Below are 13,470 nucleotides of genomic sequence, written 5' to 3'. Positions count from 1 at the left end.
ACCTCACACAAAGGAATGCCATAATTTTCATGGCTACTGACTGTAAAAATTATGAATATTAGCATACAATCTCTGTTGGGGAACCAAATGAAGAAACAAAAAGATTTTTCAAATCAATAAGAAACAGTGAATCAAGCTAACATGATGGCATTTTGATGTCAACTGCATTTTAAATTACCCCTTTATGTAAAACTCACAGCACTCTCTACTATAGGCCTGCATTGAAGATGCATTTTTGCTTCTTTTTATTCATTAAATCAAGATCCTTCTTTACACCAAGATGCTATTTTTTTTTAATTTAAAAAAGAGAAATATAAGCTGTTTTAGAGTTTATATTTAATGGACATTTATTGGTAGTTGACATCAATGCAACACCAAAAGCAGATCTGAACACATTATTGTAAGAGAAATTACTTTAGCTTTTCCATTATTTATAAAATCTATTAAACTATTAGAGTCCATAAAATATAGAATGATATTAATAAAACAAGAAGTATCTATTATTTCTCTAGTTATAGATGGCCATTGTTATAACTGTAGACATTATGGGACACCTGAGTGGCTCAGCAGTTGAGTGTCTGCCTTTGGCTCAGGGCATGATCCCCACTCCAGGGACTGAGTCCCACGTCGGGCTCCCTGTGGGAGCTTATGTCTCCCTCTGCCTGTGTCTCTGCCTCTCTCTCCGTCTCTCATGAATAAATAAATAAAATCTTTAAAATATAAACTATAGACATTATTTCTAGATTCAAGTGTTTGTGTGTGGTACATGTATGATTTCTTCACAGCAATGAAAGGATAGACCCTCAGTGGTGATCAGCGTATTATTTGACCATGAATTCAAGGACAGCACTCCTCATTTTCAATTTTTTCCCAATAAAATTACAAAATTTACATTTCCAAGTAAAACTAACAGTATTTTTATAGAAGACTTGAGGGAATTTTTTTAATACAAGGTCCACATAAGCCACTAACAATGTTTCCAAATATCCAGACTCTTAATTTTTTGACGTTGAGATTATTTTTATCCTCACATCTCTTGGTCTTTGCTATCATATTTTGTGTGTATTTATGCACTCAAGTATTTCACTAAATTTTCTTTAAATATGCTATTACCTTCCTTTAATTTTCCTTTTAATTATTCATTGTTTTTTCAAACAGTTATATAAGCCTTGAGCTTCAAAAGTCAAATTATTTTATGTGATTATGGAAACAAGAATCCTGTCCCCCTCCTCCCAGCTTGTCTCAAAGTGCGGAAGTCATCACTTGAAGAATTTTACAATCTTTTGTCAGCCTCTTAGCTCCCTATCTCTTAATATTGTTTGTTTACCACTAGCTCTTGATTTTTCAGATTTCAGCACAACCCATTGATTTCAAACTACAGAAAAATGAGAATTTGGCTCTATTTCGTATTCTCATCCACAACATGAACAGCACTTGCTCTTGTCCCACCTTCACAAGAGTTCTCATAATTAGGCTCCACAATATTCAGGTTGACATAATTATTACAAGGAAGGCATCATATCCAGTGAGACTGGATTATTCTGAGACACATGTCTCTTGCATTACTTAGTTTTCCCTGGAATTAATAACGACCTATTTTTTATATATAATTTGCTTAACTTTTATACACTCTTCATTAATTCATTCCCTAGCACTCCACCGGAAACATTAACCTCCTTTGAATAATTTCAGACACATGGACAATTTCTTCTGTCTCCTACATAAAGCCCTCTCCAAAATGGATCTCACATCTTCCCGATCTTGGTCTGCTCTTTTTTTTTTTTTAAGATTTATTTATTTATGATAGACAGAGAGAGAGAGAGAGAGGCAGAGACACAGGCAGAGGGAGAAGCAGGCTCCATGCCGGCAGCCCGACGTGGGACTCCATCCTGGGACTCCAGGATCACACCCTGGGCCAAAGGCAGGTGCTAAACCACTGAGCCACCCAGGGATCCCTCCTTTTTTTAAAAAAAAATAAAGATCATTTTGAGAAAAAAGATAACAATTTGAGAAATGTGTGTATGAAACTTTCTTTATTTTAGGCTCATGCTTAATTGATTGAGTATAGAATCAGTGGTAGAAAAAACTTTTTAAAAGGAAGAATTGTTCTTTTGAACTATTCTATTACTTCCCATCTACTTGGTTTTATAGTTTTGCTTTTGAGACATTGATAATTAGTCATATTAATGCATCCCATACACTCCTTTTGGGATGGTCTTTGTTCACTAGGAACTGAAATGTGGAATGATGTGTCCTTTTACAGATCTATTTTCATTAATTGACTGGGAACTAGGTGACCCTAGCACTCAGACATCTCATGTTCTTCAATTTGGAGAAATTTCCTAGACTTATTGCTTCAATAATTTCTTCACCTCAATTTTCTCTATTCTTTTTGTGAAACTCCAATTTTTTTGGTCTACTTGATTGATTCTTTAAAAATTCAATCATTTCTTTCTTATTTCATCTCTTTGGCCTTTATATTATGCTTTCTGTACTGTTTCCTCAAACTTATCTTCCATTTTCCTTTTTTTTCCTTAAATGTACTCTGATTTTTTCAGTGGTTGGTCTTTGTTTTCAAAATGCCTTTGTATATCATTATTAAAAAATATTGCTGATTTACTTATCTAAGAATATTTTCCCCTTACTCTCTACTACTCCTTTTAAGTTATGTAATGTGTTTAGGAAAGTGTGAGGTAAGTTTGACAAATTCAAACAGCTGCAGTAGGAAAACTAAACATTTTGCAATAATTTTACTTTTCTGAGCAAGAAATTGAGGATGGAGTTAGAGTGAACCATCTCCTTACCTCACTTATTGTGTCATACTGTCATATGTAGGTCACTTAATCCTTTTTAAATCAGCCTTATAAACATTATAGTTAGTCGAAGTTAGTCTAGCAATCTGAAAGTAATTTTTTTATCATTTGAGGAGTGCTAGTGATTAAATTGATGTCATTATAGATATTTAATGTCGCTATAGATTTATTTTATTATTTTATTTTATTTCATTTTATTTCCCAATAGGGAAAGTAGAGATGCAGCATGTACCATTTTGGGTTTTGTTGTTGTTTTTTGTTTGTTTGTTTGTTTGTTTGTTTTAAAGATTTTATTTATTTATTCATGAGAGACACACAGAGAGAGAGGCAGAGACACAGGTAGAGGGAGAAGCAGGCTCCATGCAGGGAGCCTGATGTGGGACTCTATCCGGGGTCTCCAAGATGAAGCCCTGGGCTGAAGGCGGCGCTAAACCGCTGAGCCACCCAGGGCTGCCAAGCATGTACCATTTTGGTTCACACAATTCCTACACTGAAAATGTTTACTGAAGATTAAAATGTAGTTATTTCTTTGAATGTTCAATATTATCATAATAGCATTAATAGCATTCCATCTTTTGCTTATAATATTTAGTGATTTTTAATATAGACTTAGTAGTTAGCATCTAGTATATATTAGTGTGTCTATTTTTATAATTAAATTTATTTTTCAGTATGATTCTGGAAGATTTCCATTTCTATATTAGTGAAAAGATAAAATTTTTTTGTGAGAAGACAACTGACTAGTAAAGGTCCTTAAATATTAGCAAGCATTACTGCTTTGAAACATGGGAAGAGTTCTTCAAATGGAGATACTTTTATTTGGATGGTTTCTCTATTTTTACTTATAAATTTAATGAGATTATTTTAGGATTTTTACCTGATCCTGAAATCTGTTAATGTATATTTCTAGTTGTAAGCCGGTAAAAGATCAACACTTCTTGTAAGTGAACAGCCACCAAAAACATTGTACAGATGTTTCTAGAGATGTCCCACCCTGCTTGAAAGTGGAACTGGAAAGAGACTGTGATATTTTCCAGGCTTCACAGAGACCCCAGAGAAGGAAGTCCTAACTGTGCCTCATTATTCTTAGGATAAGATTTTCTGAAGGGCCCAGTCTATATTGTTTTGTCAAATGAAACTGATAGAACTGATAGAACTGATAGAACTGATCTGTTTCTGTCATTTAGGTCTAGTTGCGTTAACAGAATTATTCAAAGGTCCCATAATCTCACCAATTGTTAATTTGATTAGTTTATCGATTACTGAGGTAGGTGTGTTAAAAAGCCTCACTATTAAAATGATTTGTCTATTTCTCCTTGCAATTGCTTTATTTATCTTGATTATTATTACATACATATTTCGCACACACTACTTATATTATTACATATTCCTGTTGAGTTGATTCTTCACCCTTAAGACATATCCATCCCCTTTATCTCTAATAATACTTTCTTTGCCTTAAATTATATTTGTTCTATATATAGTTCTAAGTGGTTATTAGAAATACACCCCTTTATTTTTACGTTTGTACACTATTTGTTGTTGTTGTTCCTTATGATTCCAAGTGTTCTGCATTTTTATACTGAACATCTGTCTTGTAAGCTAAATAGTTGTTTTTGTTTTGTCTTGTTTTCCTCTGGTCTCACAATCTCTGCTGTAAATTAGAATATTTAGACTTTTTCAGTACTAATATGTTTCTATTAAATCTATCACCTAATTATTTACTGTAATCTTATTATTTTATTGGAATGGCCTATCCTGTGGCTTCTTCTCTTTTGCCTTGTTCATTTTTGAGTGACTATTGAATATTTTATCACACATTTCATATGCACCATTTCAAGTCTCTTGACTTCACCTCTCATTCTATCCACTGCTTAAGCAACTATCTCTGCTTCCTACAGGTACAACTTGACGGCATTCTGCTTCAAATGTGTGCTTAATTCTTTCTCTTCTGCCTTCGAGCTTAGAGATCATGCATGCATAAGCAACCTGGACTTGAGGATTGGTTAAACCCCTAACGGCTACCCTTGACCATTGACAGACAATGTTTCCCCCAATTTTCTCTCCTGGAAGAAAGTCTTGGTTGTTCTATCAAGCAAGAAACACAGATTAGTCGAAGTGCTTGCTGTGGATGAAAACCGAAATCTATATTCAATGGTAGAGTTAGATAAATTCATCTAAAATAAATTAGTAGATTTTAGGCAGCACTAATAGGACTCTTACATCCAAAATAAGAGAAATACAGATTGTACTCTATTTTAATTAGTCTGTAAACTACTTAAGCTTTTCATTTTATCTCATGCTTCACATTTTAAGAACTTGAAAGACTTTGTTTAAATATAGATACCTAATACTATATGATCTTGTTGCCAGCAGAGTGGGGAAGCAGTTAAGGAAACTTAGTATGTGTACCTGAACCAAAAAAGAAGACCAGAAACAATCTTAGGTTAAAGACAATAGCACTTAAAATATCTTAATAGAATTTGTAAAATAGAGTATATAAAATGAAAGGGAATGAATTAGAATATAATAAAGAGAAAAAGCAAAGTCTTTGAGAAAAGGAATCAGAAATGAATTCTTCCTAAAGTGTTCACTCAAATTTAATTGGTTTTGACCAATATTTTTTGTTTATTACTGTTCTCTAACAAAATATATGTGTTGTTTAAATAGTTAATTCTTAAACTGGATGTTGAGATCGTCATGGATAGTTTTGTTTTTCATTCTTACTTCTATTCCTAGGTCTTACTATCATATATGAAAAAGTAAAATGTGTTCTTAAAGGGACTAAATTTTTATGTGCGTCTAATTGACAAGTTTATTGGCACATAATAAACTCACTGGAATCCCTATTTAGATTTCAAAATTAATCAATATTTAGTGGTGCTAATAAATCATTAAATAATATTGGTTAAGCAAGACCCAAGCAAAAAAAGCAATAGAAATAACATAGACGCATGTGTAAATAAAACATAAAGTAACCAAGAAATATTACAAAAATAACACAGAGATTGTCAAAGATAAAACACATCTCTCCAAGAACTCTATGTAATCTTTCTTTATCATAAAAGCTCTCTCACTAAAGGTTGGCATCTCAAGCTGGCTTGATAAAACCTAACAAAATCAAAACTCCATGTGGAAGGGCTTCTGGCATCTTTCTTTGAGTACTGAGAACTTTTCCTTTGCACAGCATCTGTCTCTGCCATTTTGGGAGGAAACAATATGTTGAGAAATAGCACAATATTCTTCAAAATGATTTTGCACAGAAATCAAACTCTCAACTGAACTTAAATAAGTTGATAAAAATGTGACTAAGAAATGAAAATACTTGACATTTACATTTATTATCTTTACTTAAAAATAGTGTTCACATTTACTGACTATAAACTATAAAAATATTGTCTTTTTCTTAGCTTGAAGAAAATAAACATATTTTAAATAAGCCTTCTAAAATTAGAATAAAGGGCCACTCTTTAAACCTCAAAGTAAATGAAATCTGTAGTCCCCGATCGACATTGATCAAACTAAAAGAAACATCTGGGATTATTTTCAAAGTATAATGAATGTCAACACAAAGTGAAAGAAGTGTCAGCAAACACCTGTCCATCACAAAAGAATAGTTTTCCTTTCCAAACCATACTTAATTTTGATTGAAGAATAATTAGTATCATCATTAACTGCCTTTATGTGAGTCATTTTCCTGTCTGTCCATCAAATGAAGAAAAAGTCCTGTGTGTACAACTGACAATAACAAATAGGTAAGGCCTCTGACCTTGCCAACCACCGACATCTCTGTCTCCCATTTGTCATTTGATCTGAGGTTGTCAGCAAACAGATGTCTCCTTTAGCCTAAGGCATCCTCCAAGTTACTAGGGCAGCTGTTGCTATGACATTTGATGAAGGTAAGGAAAGTGATGATAATGTGATTTGTAGGTCCATCCGCAGTAAGTGCTTGAGAGGATAAGATGGGAATGATGCATTCCCTGCTAATTTGTTAATGCTCATTTTTAAAAAAGAATCCTTTTAGTTAAATGTCCTTTCCTGTGCCAAATTTATTTTTTTCCCTTTTAAAGTGCCTCCTGAGATAATTTACAAGGAGGTGATCTGTGTCTGCAAAATGCCTCTATTTAAATCTGAGCTCTAAATGTTATTCACATAAGAGAATATGACAGAACTTCCAATAGTCTTGCTTCTTCACAGGTAAATGTCTGCTAATTATCGCCTGTACCATCTCATAGTGAATGTGTATACAAACAAGGATAGCTTATTATATTAATATTAGCAGAGGGAATCTAATATGCTTTAGTGAACATACAACAGTCAATAAAAATTTAGAGTTTGAGGATGTGAGATCTAGTTCCACATGTGTGAATTTCCATATTACATTCATGGACACCAAATTTACCTAATGAGTATTTCCTTAAAAAAAAAAAAAAAAGACTTTATTTATTGATGAGAGAGAGAGAGGCAGAACACACGCAGAGAGAGAGGCAGGCTCCATGTAGGGAGCCCGACGTGTGACTCGATCCCGGGTCCTTAGGCTCAGGTCCTGGGCTGAAGGCGACGCTAAACCGCTGAGCCCCCCGGGGCTGCCCCTAATGAGCATTTCCAATGTGTACATAATTGTACTTCAAGAGAAGCACTAAGTGTTGCATTCCTTTAGCTTTAAGAATATTTTACATCTAGAATATTTTACATCTAAAATATTTTACTTTTAAATAAAGTTTACATCTGGGGTCACCTGGGTGGCTCAGTCGTTGAGGGCCCGCCTTCCAGCGGGGCATGATCCTGGAGTCCCAGGGACTGTCCCTCTGCCTGTGTCTCTGCCTCTCTCTCTGTGTGTCTCTCACAAATAAATAAATAAATAAAGTCCTTAAAAAAATAGTTTACATCTGTATTAGGAAATACAGATTGTGAATGTAATAGCATTTTTTTAGAGTAACAGTAATATCTATTTTTGCTTCTATGAAAAATTTATTATTTAGTATATTCACATGAGTAATTGAAATGGATCCTAGTTAAGCTCAGAAAACACTGCCATGATAACTAGTTAAAAAACACTTGATTAAATTTAACATAGTCCTGTAAAATCTATAGAAATGAAGAAAATGTGAAATTTGAACTAAAGCCAACATGATCTCTATTACTTTGATGAAGGCAAGTCCCACAGTCTCTTTAAATCTTAGTTTCTTGACATTTAAAATGTGACTAATGATAACTATCTTGAAAGATTATTGCCATCACTGAAATTAATACTCATGAATTATCCAATACTATGCCTTCTCTATAGTATATCCAATAGTCTTACAATATGATATCAGCACTATTATTTTTTCATACTAAGGCTACGTAAACCAAAAGAGAAAAGTGTGTGCTTATGTATGTGCACAGGTGCATTTGTGTGTGTGCATACAATAAAATAAATGATGAATAAATGGGAAGATTTACAGTATTTAAGAAAAACCTACCTGTGTTTTCAGAGAAATAACTCTTTTTCCTAGGTTAAAGTAGGCAAACTCTACGCTCTCTCCTTAGAGCAAACAGTAGCAGCAAATCTTATAATCTGTTATGAATATCTCCTTTTGTTTGTACCTGGCTTGAGATATGGATAGAGTATTCTTCTGTCTTTGTAAGAGACAGATAAGACAGCTGAACCAAGTATCACCTTGCCATATGTAGCAGCTCTCATGATGCTTTGCAAAAATGGTCATATAAACATAATTGCATTTTATGCTAAATAGTAGGCCCTTGCTATTTCAGGACAGATCTAAAGTATAATTTTCTAGAACACATTTTTAAAGGGACTAATTGAGTGGCAACTCAACTGAGAATCACTACTTGGACAGAGTACTTGGACAATGCTATGTTCTATAAAGCAGTTTCATAATTTTAAATAAATAAGGGTTTTAAAAAATTTTATGATATAATTGTTGGAGATATATACTAATATTTTCTGCAAACTGATTTTCTTCCAAATATGAATGCATTTTAAAGAACTCCATGTCATAGCCTCTGGTTTTAAAGATTTCTTCTTCTAAATAGTTATTCAAACTCAATTAAATGATTTTGTTATATAATTTCTTTAGATATCTGATCTTTTTCATTTTTTTATCTTTTAAGATTTTATTATTTATTGAGAGAGAGGGATGCAAGAGCATGCAAGAAAGAGCATGAGCAGGGGGAAATGGAGAAGCATGTTCCCTGCTGAGCCAGGAGCCTGACATGAAGCTTGATCCAAGGACCCTGGAATCATGACCTGAGCCAAAGGCAGATCCTTAACCTACTGAGCCACCCAGGTGCCCCTAGCCATTTGATCTTTTGTGATCCTCTCTGATCAATAAGTTCTTGTTAAAGTTCACTCCAAAGACTGTAGAGCACTTACAAGTTATCTAAATTTCCCAATTAAAATAAAAATATTAATACTGCTATTGCAGACTATTTATCTTGTGAGTAACAGTAAGATGAGTAACCATGTAATTCTTATTTGACACTGAAAACTATTAAGAAATATTATTATTAAAAAACCTTGCTAGCAAAACAAATAAATTGGAAGGCACATTTTTAAGTGGAAGCATTTGACACACTTTAAAGCTTACTGACTTACACTTGTTAGAATGTGTCCATATTTCATTTGCAATAAAGGGGAGACTTTATAGACACATCAATGATTATAAAACTTAATAATTAAAAAATAGAATAAAAGAGTCCATACAAATAACATGAACGACATTTTTAAGCCTTAATGAGACCTTTACAGGGAGCATAGAAATGCTCAATTACATCCACAGATTCTACTGAATCTCCAGCCAAGAACATTATAAGAATATAATCTCATAAAATTGAATACACATTGCTTTAGCAATGCTTTTAGAACCTCGTGAAGCAGTAATGAAGGGGTGGAAAGAAAAAGGTTAATACTGAACAAACTTGACTAGAAAGAATATTGTTATTTTAGAATTGAGGATGCTTGAAACATTGTGCTAGCTTTTACTAAGAAGAACTCCAGCACTGTGTGCTTGGCATTTATTTCAGGTCTGTTATGATAGTAGACATCTGATTCCCAACAACATTTGTAGTATTTAGTGATGCAGACATTACATGACCCTTGATGTGCTGTGCATAGAGAAAATGATGATAAACAGGGTGAGAAATTTAATAGGAAAATGATTATGGAATCAATGAAAAAATGCCTAGATAATCACTTATTATTGATAAGAAATATGAAACCCACAAAAAATGACACAACAAAAATCTTAACAGATGGCAAATCATCTTAATCAAGCAAATTAAGGGATCATACATTTAAAAAATAAAATAGTAGGTTATTTGACATGCACTGTAATTACATTGGATATATTGCTTTCAATAAACATTAAAGGACAAATTAACATTAGTCGTGCCAGCTAAATTTCTAAATCTGCTTTTCAAGCTTATAATTAAAATCCTAAATTATTACTGCTGCAAATTAACAGTTTTAATGCAATGCAGACATTGTAATCACCAGCAGTTAGTTGTTTTTTAAATGGATTGTCTATTGCAAATTTAAACAATATTCACCTCAGTAAACAGTAAATAGTAACAGCCTTTTCCAGTGCTGTGAGAGAGAATCGTATGAGGCCGACTTCTCTTCTGTAAGTCTTTGCTTAAGTAAGGAGAAAAGCTTGCTCACAAGAGGAATGGTTCAGTCCTTATTGGAATAATTGTGTCTGTCTCACCAAAAGCAAGGTCAGGAATGGAATACAGTTCTTTAAAAATATTCTATCTTGCAAAGAGCAAAGGCAACTCAATCATCTCATTTGAATGCTCAGCGCTATGGTATCACTCAATGGAAGTAAGTCCTTCACCAGGAAATGAATCTCCTTCAGTGTGAGGGCTTCACATTTCAAGAGCAGCCCATGCTCTCCTTGAACACATGATCTCAGTTCATTTTCACAACCTTTGAAGTGATATATGTTACTATTGCAGGTTATAGGGAAATAAATATGAGACATTTATTACACATTTGGAGGTTTATTCATATTTCACTCAAAGTTCTCAGTGTTTAACTGTATTGATGCAAACTGAAGTTTTGGAATATTTGTCTTCACTCCTCTGCTTCATAATGTATGTCTCCTCCTAAGTCAATGGTTTTAGATTGAAGAGTTAAAGAAACAGAGCATTTAAAAAGTGTAATCATAAACAGCAAGGCATGATTCAATCAAGATGATCATAGGAAGTTTTGTGTAATAAAATGTCCTCTTTGATTATTATATAATTGGTTAAGACTTGATTGTGAAATAGGTAAATTAAAGACTGTTTAAAGGCAGTATTTTCTTTTTTAAATAGGAGAAGTGAAGAAGAAACATTTGCAAACCTTGGATTTAAATGGACATTGGTCATAGTTTTATAAAAAATTATGATGAAACTATACACACGAAGTTATCAGTATTATTAACAATTATTCTTCACATAGATTATGTTACTCAAAGAAGATACAACTCCAGTGTACTTTCAGTATTCAATACAATTTTAATTAAAGTAATCTCTGTGTATATTAACAGCAGGGTTTTTTTCATTTTAATGTTGGAACCACAGGAAAAATCATTACCTACTTATCGAGCCACTTAGATTTCTGAAGGCAAAATTTGTAATTCTGTTCTCAGTGATAACCGCTACATTAAAATCAGATACAATATTTGTGTATTAAAAAAACAGCCTCTTTGTAAGGCTTCTTATTTATCTACTCCTGCATTAATAACACCACCATTTTTATTAAACTCAAAGACATCCTTAACTTGTTAATAATTACTTTACTCTTTTGAAAATGAAGGGGATGACGCTGATGGTCATAATGATGATGATAATGAAGACAATGATTCTTTTCTCACTTATAATGAATGGTTTGGGTGAGTATAAAATTTAAAAAAATGAAGGTGTCTTTTAAAATTTAGCCACTCTACAAGTATAATATATTAGTTATTACAAGTTGAAGCTGTCCTCTTTTCATTTCTTCTTACTGGAGGGTCACTGGGATGGAAAATTCATCTGCCCCAAAATGACTTGGGGAAGATACCTTGGAAATTAACTCTTTTGTCAACTTCAATTATAGCAGGTACCTGTATCTTTGTTATAAACATTCTATAATTCTAGTGCCAAAGTGATTACTGCCTAATTTCCTTTTTCTTAGGAAAAAACTGTTAAGCCTGGGGAAATACAGTGTTGTATACTCTCTTTTGTTTTTCTTGTTTTGTTTTTTTTTTTTTTGTATACTCTCTTTTGAAATCACTCAAACTGTTATCATGAAAAACCTTTCATTTAAGTAGCTGTACAGTGATTCCTTAAGCCCAAACAGAAAAACTGCATATGTTCTACTTTTCTTCCATTGTTTGAGACTTCCAAGACTATTTTGATTGCATATCAGAACTGGACATTAGCAATTTTATATCCAGAAAAGTTAACTTACAGCATGCCATTTTCTCTGCCCACTCGTTAATAGACTACACGTCATCTAGTGGATTGATCCTTTGAAATAAGCCTTCCCTGCTGGCATCACTCCCGTGGATTTTATAAGTACTCTTAGCCTGCCTGCATAATTCCTAGACCTTTGACGTTCTTTGACTTGTCCATATTTCCACATTTTAAGGCCTCTCTCAGATACCCTGAATCATACACAAAAAGAAATGTGGATCATCCACCATACATAGTTCAAGAAAATTCTGTATTCCTGCATCTTGTAGAGTCACTTCCACTCGATACTTCACTGGTTTTTATTTTAATGAACACCTCGGTTATTACTTAATGACTATTAATAGTGATTATTAATGGTTATTACTAATCCAAAGGAGGCCTACTACACCCAAACACTGAGTGTCACATAGTTTATTTTTCTTTGTTTGCTTGTGCTTTCCATTTAATTTAGTTTGGTTTCCCACATCTCAATCCCAATACACATAAAGAGAACTCTATTCTTACTTCCAGCCATTGGTCAACAATATAGACTATCTAATCATTTCAAAGTGCATGTATGTTATCATTGACCCCCATTAGTCTCCCATTCTTGCAAAGAAATTCTAGTTCATTCTTTTGCCAAAGGGGCCATTCTGGATCCTCAGGGACTGATGGACCAGCATAGCTATTGCTTAGTCCCACCAATTAGGGATTTCATATATGAACACATATGAACACATATATGAACACATACACAAATGATGCAAGATTGTGATGGAATATAGTTTAAGTGTGCAAACTCATTTATAGTTATGGGATTAAGAATACATATTCTTCATTAGAAGGTTTGTGGTCCAATTCTGAGTTTGTCATTGGTGGTCTGACAGTATTTTCTGCTTCTCTTAATTCCATTTGCAGTCTATATTTCCAACTATGGTTTCCATCAATGGGCTCTTCACTTGAACCTCTCCATCTTATGGCGCTTGAGCATCCATGACTTGGTGAAGGGTTTACGTCATTTCTCTACTTACAACTTTAAAATGACTTTCTAGTGTCTTGTTTTCAATCCACAGGATTTTTTTATTGCTAAATTTTAAAAAGCCATAAGTAACTGTCAAAAATGTCAATCAGGAAGGTGATTGCTCAAATGAGTCGAGGCACGATGCTGACATTGCTGACAATTTGTTGAAAGTTGCAACAGCCATGAACCAAGGATGACAGAATGGTGACAATG

The sequence above is a fragment of the Canis lupus genome, chromosome 22 (genome assembly GCF_011100685.1).
Source record: "Canis lupus familiaris isolate Mischka breed German Shepherd chromosome 22, alternate assembly UU_Cfam_GSD_1.0, whole genome shotgun sequence".
Lineage (NCBI taxonomy): Eukaryota > Metazoa > Chordata > Mammalia > Carnivora > Canidae > Canis > Canis lupus.
Note: the sequence above shows the minus strand (reverse complement) of the source record.